This window comes from Littorina saxatilis, linkage group LG7 (genome assembly GCF_037325665.1).
Source record: "Littorina saxatilis isolate snail1 linkage group LG7, US_GU_Lsax_2.0, whole genome shotgun sequence".
Classification (NCBI taxonomy): domain Eukaryota; kingdom Metazoa; phylum Mollusca; class Gastropoda; order Littorinimorpha; family Littorinidae; genus Littorina; species Littorina saxatilis.
The window spans coordinates 44,917,851-44,931,339 of NC_090251.1; the positions used below are offsets into that span (position 1 = coordinate 44,917,851).

Genomic DNA, 13,489 nt, shown 5'->3' on the forward strand with positions numbered 1-13,489 from the left:
CTTCATGAAGTTTACATATATCCGCAATAATAATGACAACTTTAGCAAATTGAGAAAAAATGAATTATCAAAACATTACCAAATTTGGAGTTTTTAGTTTAGAGACAAAAGGTAAATTCCATAGAAACAAGAGGCGAAGCCTTCAAGGCTCACGTAAGAAATCGACAAACAGTAACACAAACTCAATCACTCCGTCACACACACACACACACACACACACACACACACACACACACACACACACACACACACACACACACACACACACACACACAGTAAGCATAGGTGAAACTGTGCAAGAAAGCGAGACCCTGGATCTGCCAAGTAGTCTCGGCCCGCTCACAATAACAATGACCGAGACTTTCAGTAATTCCTTTGCGTGACGTCTAACCCTCTTACGTCATAATGTGACGTCTTCAAATAGTTTCTATCACACACGTCAAACACTTTTGACCGAGACTGACGTAATCCATAGACTCGGAAATGTTAAAGTTTCTATCACACACACACACACACACACACACACACACACACGCACGCACGCACGCACAGACAGACAAAGTTTATCATCGCATAGGCTACACTTACGTGAGCCAAAAAAGGCTGGAATGGCGTCATAACTTCATGACGTCGGGAAAACGTAATAAGTTATATGACGACGACACGTACTGTATGGCATGTAGTGTTGTCCGTGTCCGTCTTTCAGCTCCTCTTACCAGATGAAAAAAAAGAAAAGGTATTTGACGTGTTTCATTCAATTTCTGCTAAATGGAAACAATTTGCACTCATGAGTGTATATGGAATTACATACAGGCTGAGAAGATGTGAAAGCTATGTTATTCATGGACTTGTGATTAATGCGTATGGTGTTCCAAAGCACAGGTTCCACTGTCCGAATAAAACTTGTAAAAAATAATGATTTTACAAAATGGCGGGCGGTTTACAAGATGATCAAAGAACGTCGTGAGAGACTCGTTTTCTCCGATGTGATTGTTTACAAGGCTACATACCTATTTTAGATGGAAGTGTATACCATCTGGTTTTATTAACCAGTGTGTTCGTGGGAGTGCTTGATTTCTCTGGCAGAAGATCCATCCTAGAAATTCGGCGAAGTCTTTCAGCAAGGGTTGCAGTTCAGTTGTGAGCGAGTGCTACAGGTGCAAATCAATATATCAAGTGAGAGATATGAAACCTGGCTGGCAAGAACCTCCAAGCACCAGTCCACATAACTCAAAAACTACCGCCCACATCAGCCCATTGCTGAACATCCATCTGAAAAAAAGGCTGTTTTGCAAATTCTACGGGGATCCTCCAAATCTTGATCCAGTTGACTTCGGCTGGTTCTGGGATGGGAAAACACAACCTTTTCTTCCTGTCAGAAAACTGCCTGGAGTAGTACCTACACCAACTGAAGTCATGCTGATGTTGAAATGTGGCTGTGGAGGAAATGTGCCATGTGCAACAGCATGCTGTGGTTGCGCAGTCAGTCAATGTGCGTGTGGTCTTTGTAGTGAACCACGTGCCGAGTGATGGTTCTGTGAACCTTAAAACATGTGACCTTGAAATTGTTCGACCTTGAACACTTGTGACCTTCAGTGTTGGTGAACGTGAACGTATCTATTCACAGCAAGTTTTAAGAAGATGAACACATTTCGTCATTCTATCTTCAAAAATAGTATTATCGGTTATCTTTTCAAATGAACATTTGACATTCATAATTATGACCTTGACCTTTCATCAAGGTCAAGCAAAGTGCAACAGTCATCAAAGCCCACAACACATATAAGTTTAAACCATTAGCTGTAACCGCAAAAAGATCTTGTTAATACTAACTGTATATCATCCTGCTCCCGTCGCGATATAACCTTGAACGGTTGAAAACGACGTTAAACACCAAATAAAGAAAGAAAGAATCATCCTGCTCCGTTAACCGGTCCCTCAATAGACCAATCATTCGGGTTATAGTGTCCGTTAGTTATGTAACTGTTTTATGCATATTAACTCCGGTTTTATCTCCCGGAAAACAGTAAAACAATACAGTTTCGCTATTTTAAAACATACAGTTTCGACTATTTTGCAGTATTGATGCCATCTTTTCCGCCATCTTGAATATATAAAAATGCTCAAGGATAACGGATTATCATCCATTGGATCTGTAATAAACAGGCATCGCAGAGTTTAAAACATTCAAACCATTCTCCTAGGTATTTTTTGAGGGGCCGAGATCAAAATCGGGGAATGACAACCGGACTATCAACCTTCTCTCACCTTTAACCTTCTCTCACTCTTAACCTTCTGTCATCTTCAACTTTATGTCATCCTCAACCTTCTGTCATCCTCAACCTTCTGCCATCCTCAATCATCTGTCACCCTCAACCTTTGGTCATCTTCAACCTATTGTCATCCTCAACCTTCTGTCACCCTCAACCTGTTGACCGTCTCGATCAAATGTCTTTGACCTTTTCTTCCTCGACCATTTGCATTTTTCTCGCTTTTTATGCTGTTTTACTTTTTACATTTAGTCAAGTTTTGACTAAATGTTTTAACATAGAGGGGGAATCGAGACGAGGGTCGTGGTGTATGTGTGTGTGTGTCTGTCTGTGCGTGTGTGTGTGTGTAGAGCAATTCAGACCAAACTACTGGGCCGATCTTTATGAAATTTGACATGAGAGTTCCTGGGAATGATATCCCCGGACGGTTTTTTCATTTTTTCGATAAATACCTTTGATGACGTCATATCCGGCTTTTTGTAAAAGTTGAGGCGGCACTGTCACACCCTCATTTTTTAATCAAATTGATTGACATTTTTTTAAAGCAATCTTCGACGAAGGCCGGACTTCGGTATTGCATTTCAGCTTGGTGGCCTAAAAATTAATTAATGACTTTGGTCATTAAAAATCTGAAAATTGTAATAATTTTTTTTATATAAAACGATCGAAATTTACGTTCATCTTATTCTACATCATTTCCTGATTCCAAAAACATATAAATATGTTATATTTGGATTAAAAACAAGCTCTGAAAATTAAAAATATAAAAATAAATTAAATTTCGTCTTATTCCTTGTCGGTTCCTGATTCAAAAACATATAGATATGATATGTTTGGATTAAAAACACGCTCAGAAAGTTAATACGAAGAGAGGTACAGAAAAGCGTGCTATGCAGCACAGCGAAACCACCGTGACTACCGCGCTGAACAGGCTCGTCAGTTTCACTCCGATTTGCACAAGCGGCGGACTACGGTCATTACACCCCCGGTATAGGGGTGTGTATAGGATTCGGTCGATGTGTTTGTTTGTTTGTTTGTTTGTGTGTTTGTGTTCGCATATAGATCTCAAGAATGAACGGACCGATCGTCACCAAACTTGGTGAACAGGTTCTATACATTCCTGAGACGGTCCTTACAAAAATTGGGACCAGTCAAACACACGGTTAGGGAGTTATTGGTGGATTAAGATTCTACACGGACTTATAGAGGGACATATTAATGGTCAAAGGGAAATAACCTTCTCAGTTGGTGGCAGTGAGAATGGTTATTTCCCTTTGACCAACGGGGGTGTTTTTCCTACCTCGGAGGAATTTCTTGTGAAAAAATGCAGTGCGTTCAGTTTCATTCTGTGAGTTCCACAGCTTGACTAAATGTAGTAGTTTCGTCTTATGCGACTTGATATTCTTTATCATCTTCTTTTTCTTTTCATTAGTGAAGTCAAATGTTGGTTCATGAAGCGTCTTAGACGCACGCACCCACTTGGAACAAACTAGTTAGCACGGGTACATTTCATTATTTTATCGGAATTGAAACAACAACCAGAAGTTTTATTTCAGACTTTCACGGCTGAAAGCTTCGATCCTAGTAACATCTTACCCACCGCACATGAAGTTTTTGTTATGAAGGCCGCACTATCACGACAAAATGATAATGATAATCAATACGACCTCGTTTCTATGGCAATCCGAATGGTGCAAAAGTCCCTTTTAGCTCTTGATGTCTAAATAACACATTATTTAGCTAAATAACGCGTTATTTAGCTAAACAATGCTTTATTTAGCTATATCATGCATTATTTAGCTAAATAATGCATTGTTTAAATTAAACAATGCATTATTTACAGATACAGAAAAAAGAGAGCCCAGAGCACTAAATAATGCATTGTTTAGCATAAATAAGAGATTGTGTTTGTAAATAACTCATTATTTATAAATAATTACGCGTTTTCTCTAAACAATATATTATATGTAAATAAAGTGTTATTTAAATAAATAAAATATTATTTAGATAAATAAAATATTATTTATCTAAATAAAATATTATTTAGATAAATAAAATATTATATGTAAATAAAATATTATTTATCTAAATAAAATATTATTTAGATAAATAAAATATTATTTAGATAAATAATTTATTATTTAGATAAATAATTTATTATTTAGATAAATAATTTATTATTTACTGTTTTTGCCTTGAAATAGTATTATTACACTAAATAATGCTTTATATAGCTATATAATAGGTTTCCGCTATATAATTCATGATTTGGTAAATAATACATTATATACCGTAAATAAAATATTATATACCGTAAACAATTCATTGTTTAGCGCATCGCGAAGCCGTTTTTTCTCTTGTTGTTTTTTTCCACGTGTTTCCGTGGATCCACGAGAGCTCTGTTGATTCTCAAACTGACCAATCAGACAACTAGCATCTGTACACTAATTAAAGTCCCATTGTTGAGTGTGACGAAAACTCGTGGTGACGATTTTAAAACATGTTGGGTCACGCATGGTCCAATCTTACATGGTCCAATCTTACATGGTCCAACCTTACATGGTCCAACCTTACATGGTCCAATCTTACATGGTCCCATCTTACATGGTCCAACCTTACATGGTTCAACCTTACATGGTCCAATCTTACATGGTCCAATCTTGCATGGTCCAATCTTACATGGTCCAACCTTGCATGGTCCAACCTTGCATGGTCCTATCTTACATGGTCCAATCTTACATGGTCCAACCTTACATGGTCCAACCTTACATGGTCCAACCTTACATGGTCCAACCTTACATGGTCCAATCTTACATGGTCCAATCTTGCATGGTCCAATCTTACATGGTCCAACCTTGCATGGTCCAACCTTGCATGGTCCAATCTTACATGGTCCAATCTTACATGGTCCAACCTTACATGGTCCAACCTTACATGGTCCAACCTTACATGGTCCAATCTTACATGGTCCAACCTTACATGGTCCAATCTTACATGGTCCAACCTTACATGGTCCAACCTTACATGGTCCAATCTTACATGGTCCAACCTTACATGGTCCAACCTTACATGGTCCAATCTTGCATGGTCCAATCTTGCATGGTCCAACCTTGCATGGTCCAATCTTACATGGTCCAACCTTACATGGTCCAACCTTACATGGTCCTACCTTACATGGTCCAATCTTACATGGTCCAATCTTGCATGGTCCAATCTTACATGGTCCAACCTTGCATGGTCCAACCTTGCATGGTCCAATCTTACATGGTCCAATCTTACATGGTCCAACCTTACATGGTCCAACCTTACATGGTCCAACCTTACATGGTCCAATCTTACATGGTCCAACCTTACATGGTCCAACCTTGCATGGTCCAATCTTACATGGTCCAATCTTACATGGTCCAACCTTACATGGTCCAACCTTACATGGTCCAACCTTACATGGTCCAATCTTACATGGTCCAACCTTACATGGTCCAACCTTACATGGTCCAATCTTACATAGTCCAATCTTGCATGGTCCAATATTGCATGGTCCAATCTTACATGGTCCAACCTTGCATGGTCCAACCTTACATGGTCCAACCTTACATGGTCCAATCTTACATGGTCCAACCTTGCATGGTCCAACCTTACATGGTCCAACCTTACATGGTCCAACCTTACATGGTCCAATCTTACATGGTCCAACCTTACATGGTCCAACCTTACATGGTCCAATCTTACATGGTCCAATCTTACATGGTCCAACCTTACATGGTTCAACCTTACATGGTCCAATCTTACATGGTCCAATCTTGCATGGTCCAATCTTACATGGTCCAACCTTGCATGGTCCAACCTTGCATGGTCCAATCTTACATGGTCCAACCTTACATGGTCCAACCTTGCATGGTCCAATCTTACATGGTCCAACCTTACATGGTCCAATCTTGCATGGTCCAACCTTACATGGTCCAATCTTACATGGTCCAACCTTACATGGTCCAATCTTACATGGTCCATATATATTATTGGACCATGTAAGATTGGACCATGCAAGGTTGGACCATGTAAGGTTGGACCATGTAAGATTGGACCATGTAAGGTTGGACCATGTAAGATTGGACCATGCAAGGTTGGACCATGCAAGGTTGGACCATGCAAGATTGGACCATGCAAGATTGGATCATGTAAGATTGGACCATGTAAGGTTGGACCATGTAAGATTGGACCATGTAAGATTGGACCATGTAAGGTTGGACCATGTAAGGTTGGACCATGTAAGGTTGGACCATGTAAGATTGGACCATGCAAGGTTGGACCATGCAAGGTTGGACCATGCAAGGTTGGACCATGTAAGATTGGACCATGCAAGATTGGACCATGTAAGATTGGACCATGTAAGGTTGAACCATGTAAGGTTGGACCATGTAAGATTGGACCATGTAAGATTGGACCATGTAAGATTGGACCATGTAAGGTTGGACCATGTAAGGTTGGACCATGTAAGATTGGACCATGTAAGATTGGACCATGCAAGGTTGGACCATGCAAGGTTGGACCATGTAAGATTGGACCATGCAAGATTGGACCATGTAAGGTTGGACCATGTAAGGTTGGACCATGTAAGGTTGGACCATGTAAGATTGGACCATGCAAGGTTGGACCATGTAAGGTTGGACCATGTAAGGTTGGACCATGTAAGGTTGGACCATGTAAGGTTGGACCATGTAAGGTTGGACCATGTAAGATTGGACCATGTAAGATTGGACCATGCGTGACCCAACATGTTTTAAAATCGTCACCACGAGTTTTCGTCACACTCAACAATGGGACTTTAATTAGTGTACAGATGCTAGTTGTCTGATTGGTCAGTTTGAGAATCAACAGAGCTCTCGTGGATCCACGGAAACACGTGGAAAAAAACAACAAGAGAAAAAACGGCTTCGCGATGCGCTAAACAATGAATTGTTTACGGTATATAATATTTTATTTACGGTATATAATGTATTATTTACCAAATCATGAATTATATAGCGGAAACCTATTATATAGCTATATAAAGCATTATTTAGTGTAATAATACTATTTCAAGGCAAAAACAGTAAATAATAAATTATTTATCTAAATAATAAATTATTTATCTAAATAATAAATTATTTATCTAAATAATAAATTATTTATCTAAATAATATTTTATTTAGATAAATAATATTTTATTTAGATAAATAATATTTTATTTACATATAATATTTTATTTATCTAAATAATATTTTATTTAGATAAATAATATTTTATTTATCTAAATAATATTTTATTTATTTAAATAACACTTTATTTACATATAATATATTGTTTAGAGAAAACGCGTAATTATTTATAAATAATGAGTTATTTACAAACACAATCTCTTATTTATGCTAAACAATGCATTATTTAGTGCTCTGGGCTCTCTTTTTTCTGTATCTGTAAATAATGCATTGTTTAATTTAAACAATGCATTATTTAGCTAAATAATGCATGATATAGCTAAATAAAGCATTGTTTAGCTAAATAACGCGTTATTTAGCTAAATAATGTGTTATTTAGACATCAAGAGCTAAAAGGGACTTTTGCACCATTCGGATTGCCATACGTTTCAGACAAAAATGAAGCTGACCCCATGGATCCAATCGCCATCCTAGCTCTCCTATCGCTGTTGTCCGCTGCACACTGCAAGCCTTTTGTCGCCGGGGAATGGGCGTATGGCAAGGTGGTTGGCTATCATAAGAGGTCTGGTCACTTCAGTGGTAGCGTGTGTGTGGAAATCATGACACCGTTCCCTTCGTGTGGATGGAGGATACAGCTCCTCTTCGACGTTGAGCTGCGGTATACACCTGTGGTAGGTTTATTTTCCGTGACTTTGTCTGTAGGTTGTTGTGTGAAAAATACACTTTGTTGTCATTAACAAACGCGAGCGTATCATTATTTCTAGGTGTGTGTGTGTGTGTCTGTGTCTGTGTGTCTGTGTGTCTGTGTGTCTGTGTGTCTGTCTGTCCGTCTGTCTGTCTTTGTCTGTCTGTCTGTGTCTGTCTGTCTGTCTGCCTGCCTGTCTGTGTGTAAGTCTTCCTTATTGTTTATCTATGAGTGCGGTGTGTATCAGGTAGGTGTGTGCGTTCTTTTCCTTCTCCCCTTTCCTTCCTCCCTCCTTTCCTTCATTCCTTCCTTCCTTCCTTCCACCCACCCACCATACCTGCCTTTCTTCCTCCCTTCCTTCTTTCCTTTTTCCTTCCAAAAGAAATGGAACTGACAGAATAGTGGCCTCTTTCAGGTCCCCCAGGGAGTGTTTGCCAAGATGCTGTATACCATGGACTGGTTTGAGTACGTCAATCGGCCTGACAACGGCGATCTGAGAAATACCACCTCCTCGTGCCTTAACGTCACACTGAAAGCAGAGACAGACAGCAACAAGCGGCCGCACTTTGAAGCTAGAATGAGCTGCGTTTGCAACGAGGCGAAACGTCCTATTTAATACTTCCGATGTCAGGCTTCCCCTTTGGAAGATTCCCTTTTTACATTTAGTCAAGTTTTAATAGAGCAAAATCATAACACAACAACAGCATAATCATAACACAATGAAATTGAACAGATATAACAAAGTTTAAGTTATATTTGTTTATCAGATATCTGATATGTACGAGCTGAACACTGCTGCCTTTCCTTTTTGACAGGTGCGATTTAGGGCTTTTCTTTTTTCAAAACGCACGATTTCAGACTTGAATTTGCAGCTGCTTGTTATCGCGCGCATATTTCAACATAGCCTATGGTGTGAGATGGAATTTTTTTATACAATACGTCACGCATTCACATCGGCCAGCAGATAGGGAGGCCCACAGAGAAAATCCAAAATGGCGGCCACAGCCGTGATTTTTTTTTTACTTTTCTCTGAAGATTTAAAAGGCTAAATAAATATTTTAAAAACGTCAAACAACTTGCAAGGGTTTCTCCAGTTGTTGTTCTTTTGAATGGTTGTTGGTATGTGAACGTGCTGTTTTTGGTTCATGAGTAAAACAAGTCCCGAACTTGCCCCAAAACGCTATCTCTCGCTTCGGACTTAGCCGCAGACGCGGTGTACAGGGAAAAAGCTATTTGACGTCGCGGCAAGCGGAACACTCGAAATCGTCACCCAAGTTCCAAGAGCGCGCGAAGAAAAACTGTTTAAAGTACAATACTGAAATTTAGTGTGGCATAAGATCAACCCTTTGTTATGATGTATGTGAAAGAACGACTTATCAAAATGTTATTAACGTCTTGAAAAAGGGTGTGTTCTGAACACAGTGTTTTACTTTTTACACAGATGTTTCTGGAAATCGCTCTTTTCTGTCAATAATTTTAAAAGGCCAATCTACCAGGACAATGTATTATCTAATCAATGTGTGCATTACTTTAACCGGGCCAACCGATTGAAGTGAAGCAATATTTCAACTTTTGCGCCGTCCAAGGCCGAATCGCGTATGTTCTGAGATCTCGCAAGAAAAAAGTATTAGACGCAGTTTAATGACATTTTGCATACCATCAGATCAATCCTTTGTAATTATATATTCTGCAGAGCAACTCATAATTATTATTAATATGTTGTGAATATAGTTGATTCTGAACACAGTGTTTTTGTTTTGACACAGGCGTTTTTGGAAATCGCTCTTTTCTCTCATTAATCTTAAAAGGCTAATCTACAAGAAGAACATCATTTCTCATCAATACGGGCTAAACTTTGACCGGGCCAATCGATTGAAGTGAAGCGATTATCCAACGGCTGCGCCGCCGAAGGCTGAATCTAGTCATTTACGTGATACAACTATTTGCATGACGTCGCGGCAAGCTGAAACACTCCAAATTATCGCCCCAGTTCCAAAGACTCGCAAAGGAAAGATATGCTAACCAGATTCATGAAATTTTGCGTGCGATACAATCAACTTTCTGTTATTATATGTTCAAAGGAGCAACTTACAAAATATATCATTACGTTGTTGAAAGGGTTTATTCTGAACACAGTGTTTTCTTTTAAACACATGCGTTTTAGGAAGTCGCTCGATCTTTCTTCTCAGTGATCTCAAGAGATAGATCTACCAGTAAGTTTAGTACATTTGTTCTCATCAGTATGTGCTTTGGCTTGACCTTGACAAGCGATTGAAGTGAAAAAACCCAAAGCTGATCAACTCTCGCAGTCATACAAAAGCTGAATCAGTTACGCAGTGTTCAGTAGCGGGACGCACCGGTATCAGAGTATGCACAGTGAAAAACTTGACGTCGCGACAAGCCGAAATTCGAAATTATCGCCTATTTTCCACGAGCTCGCAAAGAAAACTTATTTTAAACAGAAAATATATTGTGTAGTGAAAGATCTCTGCAAAAGATCTATCCAGAAGTCTGTTCAGTCTCATCCTGATGTAGATTTGTTGGACTTCGCCTAGCGATTAAATTAAAACGCTTTTCAACTGTTTCACCGCCGAAGGCTGAATCAAGGCATGCCGTGAAATGTCACAGGAAAATATGTTATAATTTTAGGTTTGTCAACTCCCCACCAAAGTTAGATCAACGAATTAGCAACATCTTTAAAAAGAATAACCGAGCCTTCCAGCTGTGGTAATGATTTTTTTTTCTCCGCGACGCGGCCTTGAATAAATCCATCAGTTATAGTGAACAGATCTAACAAGAACAGCAATTTTGCTTACATATATGACTCGCCTTCGCCACAAGTATTATTATCAGAAACAGGCTATTCACGACACGCAGGACCCCGTGACCCAGCAAAATTAACAGACCCAAGGAAAAGGTTTGTTGGGGGACAATGAAATTCCGGTTTAAAACACGTGGACAAAACACGTAGCTACCTCACTGCAACATGGATTGCTTCACAGGACCGATCAGCACACAGAAGCCCTTTTCGCAGTAAACTAGCTGTAGATACTCGCTTTGCAAAGTAAATTCTCGGTAAAACGTTCTCTCACAAAACACACACACACACACAAACACACACACACACACACAAACGCAAACACATACATTTTGATCCAGAATCACAAAGACAGACACATACACACATGCATACATACTCACGCACACACGAACACAAACATACACACACACATGAATACAGACAGACACACGTGCACAGAGACACGTCTTCGCTCTCATTCCGTTAGTGCGAATTTGTTAATCGCTGTTGCCTCTGTGGCTGCAATATGTGGCTTCTTCCAAGTCAAGCGTGCATCTTGGGTTACTCCAACAAAAGGTAGCGTTTCAACCTTAATCGGAAGGTCGAGGGTTCGAATCCCGGTCGCGGCCGTCTGGTGGGTTAAGTGTAGAGATGTTTTCCATCTCCCAGGTCAACTTATGTGCAGACCTGCTAATGGCTTATTGTTTAAGACTTCAAAATATTATCAAAGATCACTTTGACAGTGTTACAAAGGGTTGTTTGGCAAAAGCTCATTCGCACGGAATCGACGTGATGATTTCTTTGAAAAACAGGTGCTATTTGTGGCCAAATGTCTAAGTGATCTTTGCTAAAAAAAAAATTAGTCTTAAACGCTTTGGCGAATAGTTCTAATTAAATTGTGTTGTTGAGAAATGAATTTCCTCCAAAAATGTCTTTACCTTGTTAAAAAAAACATTCATTTTTACGATTTGTGTAGCATGTTGAAGAGACACGTTTGCCTGCAATCACGACTCGCTTGACCCCTACCCTGTATAACACAATTTATGAACAAGTAAAAGATAAAAACGATTAAATACTATGCATTTGTCGTAGAGCCAGTAAAATATCCTCTACGAATCTGTTTTTCGTTTTGATTTATCTTATCTGGTTCACATTTTACGACAATTTGAAAATGACGAAAAATCACTCGGAACAATGGGCGCGAATGCGTTGCGTTTCTTTCGCCGGGGATTGTACACGCAAGCACAAGACTAAGTGCGCACGGAAAAGATCCTGTAATCCATGTCAGAAGTTCGGTGGGTTATAGGAACACGAACATATCCAGCATGCTTCCTCCGAAAGCGGCGTATGGCTGCCTAAATGGCGGGCTAAAAACGGCCATACACGTAAAAACCCACTAGTGCAAAAACATGAGTGAACGTGGGAGTTTTAGCCCATTAACGCAGAAGAAGAAGAAGAGAAGTATGGCGCTGAAGTACTGTATAATTTAGTAATATCTCGATGTCTTTTAGACTATGATCCGCACTGGGTTTTGTAGCACGAATTACCTGATCTGTAGGTACATCTCATTGAATGTGTAATGTCTGTTTAACGATAGCTTTAATACACTTAGTCACCTGGTGTTCTTCTTTGATCGCGATATGTTTGCAGAATTCAATTCTGTGCTACAATTTCGGTCTGTTCTGTTTTATCTTCATGCTTGTGTGTTTATTGATGGTATTGTTATAATGCTGAATTCATTTCCCGACGATTTTTGAAATTCAGTAAAGTGTGACTGATGACTTCAAATGACTTTTATGGCGCTGAATTGTTTATTGTTCTTGATTGCTTCTCATAACTAATGATCTGACTTTTTGGCGCTAAATACCTGATGTTATATTTTAAATGTTTCTTTGTTCTGTTCTGCAATTGTATTTGTTACATTTCATTGATTAGACAATTTCTGTTTTGCTGTGAAAGTTTTTTTGTTGAAAATCTGTTGTTTGTGTCATTATTGCATTGCTGGGGATTTTGTCATGCTGGATACCTGACCTTAATTGCACCGCAACAAGGATAACAGATATTGTATGTGTGGGGGTGTATGAGAGAGAGAGAGAGAGAAAGAGAAAGAGAGAGAGAGAGAGAGAGAGAGAGAGAGAGAGAGAGAGAGATAGAAAGAGAGATATTCACATACACACATAAGCATACATACATACATACATATACACATACATACCTGCATACATGGATATATACACACTTACATACACATAATTTGCTATATAATCGCGGATATACAGGTTAAGGAAGAAACGCACACATTTTCAGTCAGGCAGATTAAAATATAACGCATAACTGCAAACTTGTGCTGTAGTTAGTGTTTTCTTGTTTGGAAGTAAAATTATTATCATTCAATGTGTGGAAATATGCTAAAATGTGAGGTTACAAATGTTTTTAAAGATTGACATTGCGGAACATTAATACATTTTATAGTTTTTATTTTAAATTTATTATTTTTGAAAATATTGATTTTCAAGCTTAAGTTGTAAAGTTTTGATTA

General features: G+C 38.8%; 1 long non-coding RNA gene across 2 annotated transcripts; it reads left to right on the forward strand.

Annotated features, from left to right (window-relative positions):
- Positions 1-640: 640 nt before the first annotated feature.
- Positions 641-9,018, forward strand: LOC138971568 (uncharacterized). Of its 2 annotated transcripts, none has more exons than XR_011457294.1 (3): positions 641-736; positions 7,898-8,136; positions 8,566-9,018. It is a non-coding gene; the product is annotated as an uncharacterized lncRNA (long non-coding RNA). The 2 variants fall into 2 exon arrangements; XR_011457295.1 differs by having other exon boundaries at positions 661-745.
- The last annotated feature ends 4,471 nt before the right edge of the window (positions 9,019-13,489 follow it).